The sequence below is a fragment of the Pantherophis guttatus genome, chromosome 4 (genome assembly GCF_059756535.1).
Source record: "Pantherophis guttatus breed Tessera chromosome 4, ASM5975653v1, whole genome shotgun sequence".
Lineage (NCBI taxonomy): Eukaryota > Metazoa > Chordata > Lepidosauria > Squamata > Colubridae > Pantherophis > Pantherophis guttatus.
Window position 1 is genome coordinate 136,548,264 of NC_142066.1, and position 13,205 is coordinate 136,561,468.

Below are 13,205 nucleotides of genomic sequence, written 5' to 3' on the forward strand. Positions count from 1 at the left end.
TTGTTTCTTGGAAGCCAATGACCTGCTAGGACTCTCAGACAAGCAAAAAAGGTTACTTTTCTGAGCTATTGTGGACCCGAAGTCCTCGACATGGCCGAAGCTGTTTTGGAACCCACTGACCTGCAGACCGTGCCGTGCCCGACATTGCAAGAAGCACTCCAGGCTCACTACGCTCCCGTACCCTCTCTGATGGTTTATAAGCATGAGTTTTATCATCAGAACCAAGAGGAAGGTGAGACCATCAATCAATATGTTGCAGCCCTAAGGAAGACTGCAGCGTGCTGTGAATTCAGCAACATAGAGGAGGCCATGATCGATAGATTGGTTTTCAGACTCAGAGACCTGCAATTGTGATTACTACCCAGGCTGAACCTCACATTCAAAATCGCTTTAGAAGAAACGCGGGCAGCTGAAGCCATAGTTCGAATGGCAGCGGCAATCCAGAATACGGGAAGCACCAATGGGCAGCCGAAAACCACCAGTGTGAACCAGGAGCACTGGGAAACTGAGGACTCTACCGATAATGATGAGGACATACATCAGATACAGTCTGAGAAGAAACCTGCAAGGACCGAGATGAGGGAGAGACCGCAGATGTGCGCAGGCTGTGGAGGGAATCATCCCAGATCTACTTGCAGGTTCCGGGATGCCATTTGCCAGAGATGCAAAAGGAAAGGGCACATCGCCAGAGCATGTCAAGCCAGCCAGACAGCCATGTACAGACCTTGACAGACCATGTGGCAGACTGAGAACCCAGACAGACCCAGGAAAGCACAGTTCCAAAGGAGCAGCCACCAAAAAGAGAACCAGATTCCTGTGCTGGGAAGCAGCTTGGGAATCAGCTTCAAATCAGCTTTAAAGAATTCTCCGGCCAGTTGCAGATGACCATCATGGACAATGACCTACCAAGCCTGCTGGGGTTGGAGTTCAAGTTCAAGGCCCTGGGCCTGGGTGTGACGGGCATCCATGCCATCCACGATGATGACATTGAGGACTTAATGAAGGAGTTTGCAGAGGTGTTTGATGGGACTTTGGGAAAGTACATGGGGAAACCCATATCTTTTAACCTTGACCCCAATGTAGCTCCTATTAGAATGAAGCCTAGGAGGTTTCCCCTTGCTCTCCAGCCCAAGATAGATGCCCAATTAGACAAGCTAATTGCGCAAAAGATCTTAGCGCTCGTAGACCACGCTAAATGGGAGACCCTGATAGTCACCCCCATGAAACCAGATGGGTCTGTCAGCGTCTGCGCTGACTATAAAGGTACCCTTAATAAAGCCCTACAACAATACACATACCCAGTCCCAATGGTTCAACATCTGTTACACTCGCTGGGACCAGGGAAAATTTTTGCAAAGCTTGATTTGGCACAAGCATCAGCAGCTGCCAGTAGATGATACTATGGCAGAAGCCCAAACAATTGTAACTCACCGCGGGGCATTCAAATGCCATCGATTACAATTTGGGGTAAGCGTAGCCCCTGGGCTATTCCAAAGTATAATGGAACGCTTGTTACAAGGCATTCCCAGAGTATTTTGATGATGTCCTCATATCAGGGGACAGCAAAGAAGAATTATTACAGAGGGTAAGGGAAACCTTACACCCAGTTTAAAGAAACTGGGTTGAAGGTAAATAAGGAAAAATGTAAAATAGTCATGCCTAAGGTTGAATTCTTAGGATATCTCATTGATGGGTCAGGGATACACCCCACTCAAAGGAAGATAAAAGCTATTACAAAAGCTCCCACACCACAAAATCAGACGGAGTTGCAAGCGTTTCTTGGACTTTAAAATTTTTACAGTATTTTTTTGCCACAGAAGCGACAGTGGCCGAACCATTGGATAGACTGTTAGATAAGAAAGCCAGTTGGAAGTGGGGATGGAAGGAAGCCACCGCTTTCACTGCAGTAAAGAACTTATTATCAGCACAGAGTTTTCTCATTCAGTATAATGAAACATTGATACTAATACTAACATGCAACGAATCACCATTTGGAATAGGGGCAGTGCTCAGCCATAAGATGCCAAACGGAACAGATAGGTGCCAAACACCTATTGCGTGCTACTCAAAAACACTGTCATCAGCAGAAAGGAACTATGGTCAATTAGATAAGGAAGCACTGGCCATAATAGCGGGGGTTAAGCATTTCCATGAATATTTGTATGGAAGGGACTTTGTTGTGGTCGATCATAAATTGCTACTAGGACTTATTGCGGGAGATCAGCCAACACCAAACACATTATCACCAAGGATGACAAGGTGGACAATTTTCTTAGTGGCTTACAATTACCAGTTAATACATCAACCGAGCAAGGACATCGGACATGCAGAAGCCCTCAGCCGGTGCCCCCTTCTGGACTTCATTGAAGACCCAGCACCAGTAGCACCTGTTCTACTCATCGAGGACTCCACAGACATCCCACTGACAGCAACGGAAATAGTGGGTCAGTCAACTAAAGACAGAATCCTATCAAGGGTTTTAACTGGGTGTTGAGAGGTTGGCCAGAGGAACCATGGGGGAGGAATATAAACCATTTGTAAATAAGAAATGGAAATTGTCGATACAGAAGGGATGCCTATTGTGGGGAGACAGGGTGGTAATTCCACAAAAGCTAAGGGAACAGGTGTTAGAAGCGCTGCATGTGGGTCACCCTGGGATAGTACGCATGAAGGCTCTGGCTAGGAGTTACGTGTGGTGGCCCAACATGGATGGGGATGTTACGGAGTGGGTGGCAATGTACATCCCCTGTCAGGAATCTACACCAGCGCCACTCCAGATACCTGTAACAGAGTGGGACAAACCAAGGGGCCCATGATCGAGATTGCACATAGGTCTAGCGGGACCAGTCCAAGGCCAAACATTCTTGATCATTGTAGATGCATACTCAAAATGTGCCAGCACAACGGCCAAGGCAGTAATTAGGGTGTTAAGGAAGGTATTTTCCACTCACGGATTACCTGATGTCTTGGTATCAGATAATGGGGCACAATTCACCGCCAGAAAATTTGAGGTGTTTTTAGCTGAACAGGGCATACGGCACGCATTGGTCGCATGATATTCGCCAGCCAGTAATGGGTAGGTCGAACAAATGGTTAGAACGACCAAAGAAACACTAGCAAGAATGGGCCCTGGGGATTGGCAAACCAAAATAGACAAATTCCTATTAATGCAACATATAACCCCTAGCGCGACCATGAATAGGAGTCCAGCTGAGCTACTCATGGGAAAAAAGCTAAGATCCCCATTAGACAGACTGCACCCCAATTATAGCACAGATACCCCCATCGATTCTACCAGTAAGGTCAGAAGCTTCCAGGTAGGGGATCTAATATATGCTCACAATTATGCAGGGACCCCTGCCTGGTTAAAGGCAAAAATAATTAATATTACGGATCCCAAGTCATACCAGGTAGAACTAGAGGATGGAAAAGTTTGGAGAAGGCATATAGACCAACTCCGGGGATGAATAGGGAACTCGAGCCTAAGACAGTTTGAAAATAATCAGCCCCAAACTGTTTTTCGTTGGAAGAGGTTGTAGAAAAGATGCTTTTAAAAGTAAAAAAAAAAAAAGCCTCTGATGATCGTGCGGCTCAGCTGGGCATGGTGCGGGAGGTGCAGGGATTTTTGCTACCAGTTCTCCGAACCACTCGCCGCCATCGCTACTGGATCAGATGATCCGGTCCGAACCGGGAGCATTTCACCCCTGGCATAAACCCCAAGAAAACCAATCAAACAATGAGCTAGGTAGTGATGGACAGGAAGAAAAACTCAGATACAAAGTAGGAGATGTAGAAAGAATACACAGGGTTGGCCATAAAAGACTCAGATTAATGCTCAAAGTCTGGAAAATAAACAGGGTTAATTTGAAATATTATTATACTGGTAATAGGTGCACTACAGTTGCCATTACTGAAACTTGGTGCTATTACTGAAACTCATAACTGAAACATACTAATGAAAGGATACAAATTGTTCAATTTAAACAGACCTAACAAAATGAACTTTTTGCTAATCAGTTAACCAATGTATATAGGAAACATACCACAATAGCAATGGAGAACTTTAACTATCCTGACATCAACTAGGAGACAAACTCTGCATCAAGTGAGGTATTGAACAAGTTCCTGACCTACCTAGCTGACAACTGTCATCTAAAAGGTTGAGGAGGGAACTAGAGGGACAGCTATACTGTACCTAATAATAGAGAAGAAGCGATAGAGGGGGTTGAAGTTGCCAGAAATTGGGTAAGAATGGCCGTGTCATATTGGAATTCAATATAATGCAAATGCAAGTAACAGAACATAATCAAATCAATGTCTTAGACTTTAAAAGAGCTAATTTTAACAAACTCAAAGAGAGCTTGGGAAGTATTTAATGGATGAAAATCTTAAAAGGGAAAGCCAATGCAGTCCGATGAGCCTTACTGACCTGGAGACACTTTCTTGAGGGCACTCACGTGCTGTTTGAAGTATGGACCAATCATAAGAATCTAGAGGCACTCAAGACCCCATAAAAACTCTCCCCAAAGCAAGTTCATTGTGCGCAGTATTTCAAATGGTTCAATTTCAATCTAAAATATATCCCTGGGGCAGTGGTGGGTTGGTCCCGGTTCTGTCCGGTTCTGTAGAACCAGTAGTAAAACTGGTGGGAGGCTCCACCCACCTACCCTGACGTAATCTGCGCATGCGCAGAAGCGTGCATGCGTGCTCGAACGAAGCGCATGTGCATGCATGCTTCCATTGTGAACCGGTAGCAAAGGTAAGTAGAACCGACCCGTTTGGGGGGGAAAAACTCCTGGCAGATGCTCTGTTATGCAAACCATAGTACAATAGTAAATAGTAAATGTGAAGAGGTGGTCCACACTAAGATTCCCCCTCCCAACCTGCCTTGTAAGCCACAACCAAGGAACAGGCTAAACGATGAAAAACAGATGGGGGGGGGGAATGATCCAAAAACTAAGAGACGAACTGCCAGCTGACCCATGATATAAAGACAACAAAGAAGCACTGATCCTAAAAGATGAACTAGCCTAGAAAGACTTCAAATTGTATGTGCCCAATAGCCTGCGACTCCAAGTACTCCAGAGGAGTCACAATTCCAAGCAGGCAAGGCACTTTGGCTATCCGAAAACCCTGCATCTGGCCAGAAGGCAATTTTGATGGTCAAAGATGAAAAAAGACATTGAGGACTATGTTAAAAGCTGTGCCACTTGTGCAGCCACGAAGAAGAGGCCAGGGAGACCCCCAGGGTTGCTTCAGCAAGATGTAGATCTGTCCCAACCATGGGAAGAAATTACCATGGACTTCATTGTCGAGCTCCCTGAGAGTGGGGGGGGGAATACGGTCATTTGGATCGTAATAGATTTGTTCACAAAGCAAGCTCATTTCGTAGCTTGCTCAGGGCACCCGTCAGCAAAAATGCTGGCCAACTGTTCATAAGGCAAGACAAGAAACAATGGCAGAAATCAAACAAGGGGAGAAGCAATTTAGAACTAAGGAGAGATTTCCTAACAGTGAGAACAATTAACCAGTGGAACGGCTTGCCTCCAGAAGTTGTGGGTGCTTCATCACTGGAGACTTTTAAGAAGAAATCGAATAGCCACTTGTCTGGAATGGTATAGGGTCTCCTGCTTGAGCAGGGGGTACAATTAGAAAACCTTCAAGGTCCCTTCCTGTTACTCTGTTACGCCAACTCATCTATTCTGTTAATTATTAAAGAAATTATTGGCCTAAAATGAGATTGATTTCTGTGGGATATGTTTCAACTACACTGATTCAGTTTCAGGAACATGGGATTCTTAAGAGAATAACTTCCATATGATAAGGACACACCGTCACTACTTTTCTCCATGTAAACAAGTACAGAATGACCTCAAGAATTATTCATGAACTAAACAGTAATGAACTGAATAGAACAGTTCATTCTAAAGTACTTGTAATGAAATGAACACTATAGACTGACCTGGATAATTAATTGGAATCATTCTCTTAAGAATCCCATGAAAACCATTGAGTAATGAGATTGCAGGGCATGCTGTCTTTAGTGCTTGAGTTATTGTCGCCCAATTATTAAGGAAATTATTGGCCTGAAAATGAGATTTATTTCTGTGGGATATATTTCAACTAGAGAGATTCAGTTCCAGAAACAATCCTTTGCAGTTGTATCCTGTTTTCCATTTGGGGAAAAAAGAACCCTACATTTTGACTGATTGGCCTAAGTGAGGCCCGTTAACTATGAGGCTTCTCATTCCCATAGGGATAAGCAGTAAACTGAAATGACATCTATGTCAAAGAGTTTATAATGTTTAATATTGTGTAAATCTCAAGCCTAATTTGGGATTATTATATAATATTTTTAAATGTTTCTATGTATATTTGTAAATGATTTATAAATTACTTTAATTCCAAAGCCATCTCCAGTTGTTTACAATATCATGGCGCATTAGGAACAGAGAAATATTTGTTTTGGTAATGGAAGCATAAGTTTTTAGAAGGTAATTGAATTTATTAAGTGCGTTATTGTCACAAGTAAATGCCTTATTCTCCAATATGTAAATAGCATATAATCGGGGTATTAGGGGTTAACTTATTCTTCATCACTTAATATATTCATATGTAACCACTCCCATATCTTGCTCCGCCTTGTGTATATAAAAGGAGCTGTATGCACCTCCTCCTTGCTTCTATCTGTGATTATTCAGTGAATATAGAATGCCTACTGTAAATAAACAGTGTTTTGTTTGAATACTTTATTCTTAAATCAATTATTGAGTCTGATCCTTAAAATCTCGCAACAATCTGGTAGCAGAGGATGGTTGAATTGACTCAATAAAACTTTAAATATGCCTAAGAGAGAAAACTCCAGAAACAAAAGAGAAAGACCCAACACCAGGGCACACAGTAAAGAAATGGAAGCGGATCAAGAAATGATCGATGAATCCACAACTGCAATATCGAGAGAATCTGAAGACTGCACTACAGACAACGAGGAAATAATGAATGAAACTGATGACCAAGAAGAAAACGAGATAGAAAACAACGAACTCAGGTCAGAGATACTGAGACTCTTGAAAAGTCAAAAGAATGACGAAAATCTCATCGCGAACCTCCAAGACATAATAAAAAACAACGGAGCAGTGAGAGAGAAACACATCGCAACAGATGAACCTAAAGATTCAAAAATGGTGAGCGAACTACCTGTAGATAAGAATATAACAAAAAAGAAGACTAACAGTTCCACACAAAATTTTGAATGGCAGCCATCTTGGTTCCAACAGACCACTAAGATGAGCGAAGCAGAGCCAATCAGAGAGCAGAATTCAAAATATCTGGCGCGAAAAGCCTTACATGATGCAAAAAACAAAAGGGACAAAATTTACTCTCCAGAAGAATCAGACACAGACATCGAAGAAACTTCAATAGAAATGCAAATAGAATCAGCAATGAAAACGCTTTTTGCAGCATTCGGTCCAAAATTGAAAATCACAAAAGAATCGACAAAAGCTAGCAATCGAAAAATAAAGAAAAGACAAACAAGCAAGCAAACGTCTCAGAATCTACCTGCTTCTATTCATACGACGAGAGCACCGACGCCTGAACCCAGAGAGCCCTGCAAATACCACCCCACCCCACAGACGATCCCAGGAACCAGCGATCTCAACAAGAATCATCTCAACGAAAGAAAGAAAGCGCCTGCTGTCACCTGGACTCCCAAGATCGAGCCGGAGACCGATTCATCGGAAGAGGAATGCTACGAGGGAGCTGCAGCAGCGAGAACCTCTCCCGACAGCTCCAGGAGCGAAATGAGCAACGCGCATGTGCAGACCTACGCAGACAACTTCGGAGGACATGAAGAACAGAGAGAGCCATTCAGACTCGTTGCAAGCATACCCACACCATTCTGCAACTATCAACACTTGCAAGATCACGGACTACCCCCAGTTGTAAGTAATGGATCTAACAATATTGGGAATTTACCCAATGATTTCCCAAAACTGAGAATAGATGGTATTAATTTGCAGGAATGGTGTCAACAACTTCAGGTTGTTTTTCTAAAAGAAAACTTATTATTCTTTATTACTAACCCCCCCAAAAGACCTTGGACTCTAAAATTGGACTGCCTACACCACAGAGCATTTTACTTATTAATTTCCAGTATATCTCCTGCTATGTACCATAGTATTAAGCAAAATCTGACTGTCTCAGAAATTATTCAATGCATGTTTAAATTGTTTCACAGTGAAAGTGTAGCCACTACAACAAGAATGTCTAAAGATTTCTTCTCAGCTAGGATAAAGCCAGGGGTTACTATAAGTGAACATTTAATATCTTTAAACAAAATCAGAGCAGAGCTGCATTTAAGGGGAGAGATAATTTCAGATCAAACAATGAAGAGTGTTATCATTAACTCTCTAGACCCATCATGGGATAACTATATATCACATTTAGACACAATCAATTTAGGGTACTTATCCATAGAAAATTTATCAAATAAGCTAATAGCTGAAGATAATTCAAGAAGGAGTCGTTGTAATAACCACATAGAACATAAACAATATAAGAGGGTAGCATTACAAGAAAGATATCGTGAATCAATTGAATGCCACAACTGTGGATCTAAAGAACATAATAGGAGAGATTGTCCTAAATTCCTTAGAGAAAGGCAAAAAACTGACTATAGAAATAGATACCATAACAGACAATCATCCATTGATAGACATAGATATAGAAGTCCACCCAACTATAGAGAACATAGAGGGGGCAGGGATAATTCAAAGGATAGAAGATCTGGTTCACTAAATGGATTAAACAAATGTAACACAACTAGCATACAACAGTTAGAGGACAATGATTGGCTCATTGATTCTGGGGCAACTAATCACACTACACATAACAAAAGTATATTATCTTCATTTATAGAAGATAAATTTGTAATTAAAGTAGCTAATCAAGAAAAAGTCCAAGTCATTGGTAGAGGAAATGTAAACTTACCCGGTCTAGGAAAAATAGAGGGGGTATTACTAATACCAGAAATACCTCATAACATACTTAGTGCAATAAAACTAAGTAAAGATTCTGACATAAATATAGTATTCTCAAAAGGAAAAGCAACACTAGAGAAAAACAAAACAAGCTTAGGTAGCGTGGTTATCAAAGGAGGTCTACCATAATTAATCACAAAAGAAAGATGGTTACACAACATTGATTCCAACATGGATGATAACAATGACATAGATAATGAAGACAATAGCAATAGTGATAATGAAGAACATGAGACAATTCATAGTCACAAGGACACATCTATTAATGACACATCCAATGACAAAAAACCTAAAATTGGAAAACCAATTCACGATGAATGTGCGCATATTTTACATAGGAAATTAGGACATGCTAGTTTTCCTGTAGTACAAAAGATGATTGAACATGCTGAAGGTGTTAAAATAAAAAATTGTAAAAACTATTTGGAATGTCATTATGTAAGTCCACAAAACTCAGAACTAGTCCCAAACCAAGAAAGGCAACAAGATCAACTAATCAAATTTTTGATTTGGTACATATGGATTTAGTTGGTCCATTAACACCATCAATCACATATAGAAAACGTTATTTTCTGACTATTGTAGATGACTATGGTCGTTACGGGTTTGTCTACACTTTAAAACACAAAGATGAAACCTTTCAGAAATTTAAAGAGTTTTACAAACGTGTAGAAACGCAACATAATATTAAAATAAAACAAATTATGACAGATAGGGGATCTGAATTCATGTCAAAGGAATTCTCCCAATGGCTAAAAAACAAAGGGATGCTACATTTCACGTCTAGCCCTTTCTCTGCATTTCAAAATGGAGTAGCAGAGAGAAAGAACTCGACATTACAAACCATGATTAGATGCACATTAGAAGATGCTGGCTTAGGAAAACAATTCTGGTCAGAAGCATTACAATATTCCAATTATACACAAAATAGAACTTGGTCCAGCATTATAAACAAGACACCATATGAACTAATGTATAGTAGAAAACCCAAGATAGCACACATGCACATATTTGGGGTCACTGCGGATGTACACATACCAAAGCAATTGAGGCGTAAAGGAGAGAACGTATCCAGAAGACTTAGGTTCATGGGATACGAAACAGGCACAAAAGGGTACAGATTTATTGATAATAATAACAAATTTATAATTTCTAGAACAGCGGTATTTCATGAACAGGCCAACTGGTCTAAAATACATCTTAATGAAATATTCCCAATCACAAATCCAGACACTGAGCATCAGGATAAAATAAACAGAGAAGAATGTAATCACAACACACATAAAAACAAAATTAAAACATGGACAAACAGTCAACACAAAATAAAGACAGATTCGTTAACAAAAAAGGAGGCAAGATATTTACATGATAACGATAGTAAACCAGAAAAAACAATCAGATGTAACAGAAATCAAGTGCCAAATAAATACAAAGATTACGTAATGTACATGGATAGTGAAACATCAACACCAAACACATACGAGGAAGTATTAAAGTTTCCCTCTGAAGAAAGAAGAAAATGGGAATCAGCCATGGCCAAGGAGATGGACAGTTTACGAGAGTTAAATGTATTCACACCTACACCTGCACCTAAGGATAAAACTATTATAGGCACCAGGTGGATATATAAAATTAAAAATCTAGAAGAAGGCAACACATTATACAAAGCTAGGTTAGTTGCACAAGGTTATGCTCAAAAATATCCTGAGGATTACACAGACACATACTCTCCCACAGTAAGAACTGAGAGTGTAAAAACAGCTTTAGTTATAGCATCAGCACTTGACCTTGATGTATTCCAATATGACATACAGACTGCATATCTACACGCAAAACTTGATAAAGAGATATATGTAAGAGCACCTCATAGTCAATACACAAACAAAAATGAAACGTGGTTACTAAATAAAAGTTTGTACGGATTGAAACAATCTGGCAAACGCTGGTATGAATGTTTAGTCAAAGTACTCAGAACTATGAATTTCAATGCTACTACTGCTGACAACTGTTTCTTTGTCAAAAAGGTGGGTGACTCATTAGAATTTGTGTTAATTTATGTGGATGATATTTTGTATATAGGTAAACGTAAAGAAAAGAGAGAGACATTTGTAACAAAACGAAATGAACATTTTTCTTTAAAATCATTAGGGAAAGTAAATAAATACCTTGGAGTTCAAATCAGTAAAACCAAAAAAGGATTCAAACTTTCTCAGAAAGATAAGATTATAGAACTCCTAAACAAGTGTAATTTAAACAATGCTAAGCCTTGTGACACTCCTATGCAAACTGACTTCTTGAGGAACATAGATGAATCATCCCCCGAATTTAAGGATAATACACTCTACAGATCAGTTATTGGTTCCCTTCTATATATTTCTAATTGGACTAGACCTGATATTGCTTTGCCCCTCAATTTGTTATCCAGGTACGTCAGCAAACCCTTAATGTATCATTGGGAAGCCGTTAAAAGAATATTAAGGTACTTAAAGAACAGCTTAGACTTCTGTTTATTATTGGAACCTAATAATGTCAAAGAGCCCATCCTCACATGTTACGCCGATGCGGATTGGGCAGGTGATACTATATGTAGAAAAAGCACATCTGGTTATATATTTTTTCTTAACGATTGTCCAGTTTACTGGTACACTGGAAAACAAGATTTAGTAGCCACCTCAACAACTGAGGCGGAGTATGTTTGTTTGTCTAAAGCCTCCAACAATCTTGTATGGTTTAATGATTTATTGTCAAATACTTGGAAGAAACCTTCATTACCATTTATCATACACGAAGATAACAAAGCTGCTATTGAAATATCTAGGTCTGATGCTATTGGTCAAAGATCCAGACATATAGATATAACATTCAAGCACATGAGACAATTATCTCAGGATGGATTTATTAAAGCAGTTCATTGCGAAACATCAGAGCAAATAGCTGACATATTGACAAAGCCTTTGCCTTCTAAATAGCACAAATACTTGACTTCAAAATTGCAAGTTTTATATTGTTCTGAATCTGAATGTAATTATTGTTGTATATCGAATCGGCATTTAGAGGGGGATTTGTCACAAGTAAATGCCTTATTCTCCAATATGTAAATAGCATATAATCGGGGTATTAGGGGTTAACTTATTCTTCATCACTTAATATATTCATATGTAACCACTCCCATATCTTGCTCCGCCTTGTGTATATAAAAGGAGCTGTATGCACCTTCTCCTTGCTTCTATCTGTGATTATTCAGTGAATATAGAATGCCTACTGTAAATAAACAGTGTTTTGTTTGAATACTTTATTCTTAAATCAATTATTGAGTCTGATCCTTAAAATCTCGCAACAGTTATTTTGATCCAAGTCTCTATGTATGCTCCATTTCAAATTGGAATTGGGTTTGGCTAGCATGTGGCCATTGCACAGCTTGTGTATCAGAGGTGGGTTTCAGCAGGTTCTGACCAGTTCTAGAGAACCGGTAGCGGAAATTTTGAGTAGTTTGGAGAACCAGTAGTAAAAATTCTGACTGGCCCCACCTCCATCTATTCTCTGCTGCCCAAGTCCCAGCTGATCGAAAGGAAATGGGGATTTTGCAGTAACCTTCCCCTGGAGTGGGGAGGAAATGGAGATTTTACAGTATCCTTCACCTGCCACGCCGACCAAGCCACACCCACAGAACCAGTAGTAAAAAATTTTGAAACCCACCACTGTTGTGTATTACTTGTGGCCATTCGTAGATTGGAAATTTTTGTTGATGTCTTTGTTACCTCTCAGTTTAAACTGCTGAAATTGGTTTGAAAGGGAATTATAACTCATTGCAAAGTTCTTAGTGAACTTTTCAAAAAGAGGAATAAAATCTACATGATCTGCAATTGTCATTTGCAAGCACTTAACAGTTTTCACGAACACAATGTCATCAAGGAATATGATATATAAGCAACGCTAACCCTAACCAGTCATAAAGATCAAATAAATTTCAATAATCCCTTAGGCAAAATAAATGAAGATTGTATGTTTTCTAAAAAAAAAATCTACAACATTTATTTAGATGCTTTTTAAAAATTTTACAATCAAACATCACCGTTTCAAATATAAATGTAATGGATATGATAAACATCAGCTGATTTATTTTCAAAGTCTAGGTATTGAATAAAGTTCCCAACATGCAGGATA